The following is a 6,154-nucleotide window of genomic DNA, read 5'->3' as shown; positions in this document are numbered from 1 at the left end:
ATTAAAATTAAATATTGTTGTTTTTTCTAACTTTTCAAAATAAATCTACGTGTAATAAAAATATTCCTGAATCCATTATAATAAAATTAACTATAATATTGACGTGACTCTCTGCAGTTGTCACGCTTGTAAATGCAAACAATGAATTCAGCGCACGCGTAATGGCCAAAATGGACAGAAAATTTTAATGCAAAAGGATACAGTTTGCAGTCGAATATCTATTCGAAAAATAATGCATCAATGCAATTCATTAAATCAGGTATTTCCTTCTAAAGAGCACAAATTAGTTTTTATCTAATTAAGACTCTTATAATTATTTACGTACCTAGTGATGTCAACAGGTAAGAGAGAGGTAATGAAAAAAAAAAACGAAAAAATTATCAATTGAAATTTTATTTTTTTTAAATTTTTGTTATTCAATATTTAAAATATGAATTTATTATTATTATAGCCTATAGGCTTGATAATTATAAAAATTTATAAGAAATTTAATATATACAAATTGTGACAAATCATAGTTATCGAGTTAATGATTTTTCACAATGTCGATGAACTAATCTGTCATTGACTTTATTATATGCTATCCAGACATCATTCATTTCTGTAATTCGTTAAAAGTTCATTTTTTAAATTCTTCGGATCACTTTCGTGTCCACATAATGTTGTGGAAAGCAGAAAAAATGGAAGCCATATTTTATAAATCAAAAGCTCAAGGCAACAGTTTAGCTTCGACGAAAACCGATTTTAACAAGGAAATTCTGTTAAAAGTTTCTAAATTTTATCATATTTTGGTAAATAATAATGATTTTACGAAATGTTTTATTTTAGGAAATATATTCTCAGAAAAGATTTTTAAAAACCTTGAACTTTTTGGAAAATATTTAAAAGTTAAAAAAAAAAATAGTTTTAAATAAATTTGTTTAAAGTTGTGTTTGTTCCGGTTTTTCAGGAGTTCAAGGCACTTCGGATATCTATCATCTATTTCATCTAGAAATTACTTTTCTCTATTATTATACACTGTACTTATAAATCCGAATTACCTACATTGTTTCAGTCCTTAATGTCTTTTATACTAGGGTAAAAAGCCATGCTTCCTGTAACAAGATTTCTGTCCTTGTTACAAAAAGATAATAATGATAAAAAAATTAATTTAAATATTTTTTTCACACTTAAATTTATACAATAAGAATGATAAAATATAACCCACTATGTCTTATGTAATTTTTATGTGTTTTTTTTTAAATTAATGTCATAAAACTATGATATATTCTAATAATATTAACTCGATAGAAGTTTTTAAACAGTACATATAAATTATTAATGGATTGCATTAAATATTTCTTGTAAATTTGAAAGAAATGAAAAGTATAAAATCAAGTTTTAAAAATATTTATTACTCGTGTTAATTAAGAATGTTAATATTTAAAAAAAATATTAATTTAATTGATTGTTCTTTTAAGTTTTTAAATGTAGAAATTAAGTCAGTCCAGTATTAATTACTATAAATTAAATTGATAGCTATTATTAATTACTATTAAAAATTGCAATTAAAAGGAGAAATTAATTATTATTTGATCTTGTTATTCAAATAATTAAGATTATACATTTGTATTAATAAATAAAATTATTTAACGGAAGAATAAATCTTAATTTACTTATTTTTGCATTCGATAATAATTCTTCTTTTGTTGTCAATTAGATTTAATCTTAAAAAATCTCTCCAAACGATTAGACATCATTTATAAATTTAAAAAATAATTTTCATTCTTTAAGTTCATTAAGTTTTCATCTTCTAAATGAATTATTTAAAATAAAATACAGAAGTAAACAACAACAGCATTCATATTAAATACTGTATATAAAGAAATTTATTTAGCTGTATCTTTCATTTAAAAACAATCTAAAAATATTTTTATGAATGTAACTTGGAATTATTTTGTAATGCTATGCACAACAATAAATATAAAGAGGTTATTAATATGTAGGATTTAAAAAGTTCTTGAATGAGAAAACCGATAGAAAAAAACATTTAATTTTAAAAACCATTATTTACTATTCATATATTACATTATTCTATAGTATAAAAATGATAAATTATTGAAGCTACTTAGTCTTATGAATGATCTCAGGCATCTTCTATACAGTATAGGAGGATTCCTACGATGCTGCTGGTTAGAGATAAAACTCAATCACCTTTTCCAGAAACATCCTAAGAGTTCCATGAATTCTATGAATACTTCACAATATACAACAATCCCTTTTATGTGAAATTTTAAATGAAGGAATGCCGAAATTCTTCAAAACTTAATATCTGAAATATCCGAAGTTTGTAGAAAACAGGAAGCAATAATCCACAATAAAGTATGAAGTGAATGTCCTGTGAATCGGTATGATAAGATAATATACAAACGTTATGAAATAACGTTGAAGACTATATGAACTTAAAGAAATGTACCGTACGAGTGTCATTGGCATTTATTAATTATATTTCATATCAAACTATTTTGGAGAGAGTTAACTAAGTTTTCAAACTCGTCTTTCATTTTTCCAATTTATTTAAATAATTAAAAGTAAAAATTATCATCTTAAAATTTGTCATAAATTTTTTTTTAATCTCTTGAAATACAGTATGCGCTAATAGGCTATTCAAAATTGTATAAAAATATTCAAAATATAAAATAAAATTTATATAAGTAATTAGATAATTCAATCCATAATATAATATTCAAATCATAAATTTTTTAAAGGACTATTTAATCAATATAACAATTAAAAGTACAGTACATTTATTTAAACAGTAAAAGTGCTAATTTACAATTGAATGAATTATTATATATATTTTTTTTATAAAGATAAAAAACATTGTTTCTATAAAATAATAAGAAAATCTTATAATTTTTAAAGTATTGTCACCCAAAAAAGTACTCTTAAAAATCATTAATATTTTTAATTTAAAATTTATAGAAGATGAATTTTTTATTTCGATATCCTTTATGGTTAATGTAATCCTTGGTGCCAAGATGGCGGCTCGTCTCTGATTCCAGCAAGGAAACAGTGGGACGCACGTTCTAACCTAACCTATTCTAATAAATTACTATAATTATTTGGTTGCTAATAATTATGGTAATTTATTAGAATAGGTTAGGTTAGGTTAGAACGTGCGTCCCACTGTTTCCTTGCTGGAATCAGAGACGAGCCGCCATCTTGGCACCAAGGGTTACATTAACCTTATTGATTAATACTTTAGCATCTATAAAAAAAGATGAAAACATGAGTTTTCGAAAATTATTTTCTCCATTTCATGTTAATAAAAATATAATGAAAAAAATGTACAAAATATAATAAGCTTTCTGCAATATAAGATAAAATCAATCATAATTAATGATTAATTTAATTAAAAGATAAATTACATAATAACCTAATGTCTAAACTGTGAAACTGTTTTATTAATTAATGTTTTAGTTTTTAATAAACATATTCTAATGTTAATTAACATAAATGAATTTATTATTGCTATTAAAAATTAAATGCAAAATAAATAAATGATAGAAGTAAATTCAATATATTAAAAGTTAATTTTCTGTTATTTATATTATTGATTTGGCAAACTATATATTTATTTATAAAGAAATTTGCCTCAGGTAGTAACTGATTGGAAATGAATAGGACAAGGGAAAAAGAGAAGAAAATTTAAAAAGTAAGTGAATTACTAGTCCATATTTTCATTAAAATAATTTTAATTTGTTTTCTGAATCTATTATAAAATTATATATAACATAATTTCTATTGTATGTTATAAAAATATATTTAAAAATATTTAAAATAATTTAAGAGAAAAATTAACATATTATTTATTATAAAATTATGTAAGAGTAATTTTAGAGTATAATCATGTTCATTTTCATAAATTCATTTCATTAGAAGAGAAAAAAAAAATAAAACAAAAAAAGACAAATGAGATGTAATTTTACAGATTATTATTGAATTTCTCAGTTAAATTAAAATATTGTTTATTGTATGTATTGTAATGTATTAATTAACAAACTTTTTGATTACCTTACGCTTGCTGAGGAATATTTATTTAAATCTTCACAAACTTTCTCAATCTAATTTTTACAGGTTATCATCAGGACTAATATTCGAACTTTTTTAAAATGGGACGTTTCTTAATATACCGTTCTAATACAAATAATTTAAGCATATAAATTTAAAACAAAAAATACATAAATGGAAGATGAAATAAATAAAATAAAACATAAAAATAGTAGGCAAAATAAATAAATTATTTCTTACTATTTTTATGCTTTATTTTATTCACTTATTTCATTTTACATTTTTGTATTCTTTATTTTAAATTTAAATGTTTAAATTATTCCTCAGCAAGCGTTAGGTGATCAAGTTTGTTAACCATTTCTCATTTGCCAAGGCTGGTTGTGATTGGTAACGTATTAAAATATGATTGTGATTGGCATTGATAGTTCATTAAGCATTTAAAAAGTTGAGTTTGATATTTGGTTAGTTAAAATAGTTGATATATGTTATAAATTATATTAAATTATTACATTGCAGAACAAAATAATACGTTTTGAGATGAAGAATTTTCGAAGATCATTTTAAAATAAATAAACATAAATTTAATCACCAAGCACGTTGAATATTTAAATTAGATCATAATTATATTATACTAATTATAAATTTCAATATTAGTATATTTCTGTTTTAATTTTTAAGCATTCTATATATTATAATATTTACTTAATGTATCAATTCTCTTGCTCTTTTACTCTTTTAAATATTAAAGCATTATTAAATTAATCTCTATTAAAATAAATAAAAATAGATTTTAATACACAAATAATATCTTAAAAGAAACACAGTTTTGTGATATTATCTTCAAATTAATATTCTACATATGTGTAATATGAAATTATATTATAAGTTTTCATAACAAAGATTTTGCTAATAGCATTTTAAATATCATATGTTAGTATTAATGAAAGAGGAAAACTTATAGTAATAAACATGCTTTTCAAATATAGAATTGTATTCAATTCAATCAATTCATAAGTAGTTTCGATGATATAAACTATTATGATGACACGCTCTTTATTTTATTATTTAATTAATTGGATCTTACACTAAATTACTTGTAAAATAACTTATTGCAAATGCAAAACTTTGTTAAATTTCAAAATCTTATAGTAAAGCTTAAATAACTAAATTGTAATTACAGTATATTTAATTATATAATATAAGCAACAGATTATTTGCAGATTACTTAAATCTAAAGTAATATTTTTGATGAACTTTTTAGTTATAGCAATCAAAACGTAATATTCTCAATGAGACAGAATATATTACAAAGAACAATACAGATGTTTCATGATCTAATCTTTCCACGCGTACGAATATTATGTTATAATGAATTGAAATGAGTTCTTATTAATTAACATAATGTATGTCTTCAGCTATCATGTTTATCGACACTTGTTTTCCATCTTTAATCAATCATTGAAACGAAAGATTAAATTATCTAATTTTTACAATAATTTAAAAAAGATAAATATTAATTAAGAAGTCTCCTTAGAAAAAGTTATTAAACTGTCTTATATTGTTCTACTTGCAAATATAACATAGAATATATTCTATTTTACATACATTTTACGTTAAGATAACAGTATTACATTCTATATCCTTATTGTACCGTACAGTATATATCCTTCTTCAGGACGTATTGAATTTAAGAAATGCGAAAATAAAGAAAAATTTACATAAATATCAATTTTTCAACTGAATTTTAAAACGTGCACACATCTCAATTATAGTCGAAATTCCACATTTCATAGCGAAGGATAGTTGAAGATTCTGTACAGTACATGCAATGATAGAAACCGATACCGTTGTATCTTTCTATGACTATTATAATAACCATGAAAACCATTCTTTGTTTTAGCTTCAAATTGCTATTATTATGAAAATATTTTTGGCAATATTTGAAATGTTTAGGAGGATCAGTGTTTAAATGAAATTGTTTCTTCATTTGATTTATGTATTTTTTAAAATGTATTATATAAGGTAGGAATTTCCGTTATGGTCCTCTAAGTTTGAATTATTATTTTGAAATTTTTTCCAAGAAATGAATAAGTTACAATCT

Source organism: Centruroides vittatus, unplaced genomic scaffold (genome assembly GCF_030686945.1).
Source record: "Centruroides vittatus isolate TY-2023 unplaced genomic scaffold, ASM3068694v2 contig_1863, whole genome shotgun sequence".
Lineage (NCBI taxonomy): Eukaryota > Metazoa > Arthropoda > Arachnida > Scorpiones > Buthidae > Centruroides > Centruroides vittatus.
The sequence above is the reverse complement of the archived record's forward strand: the minus strand, read 5'-3'. Positions refer to the sequence as shown.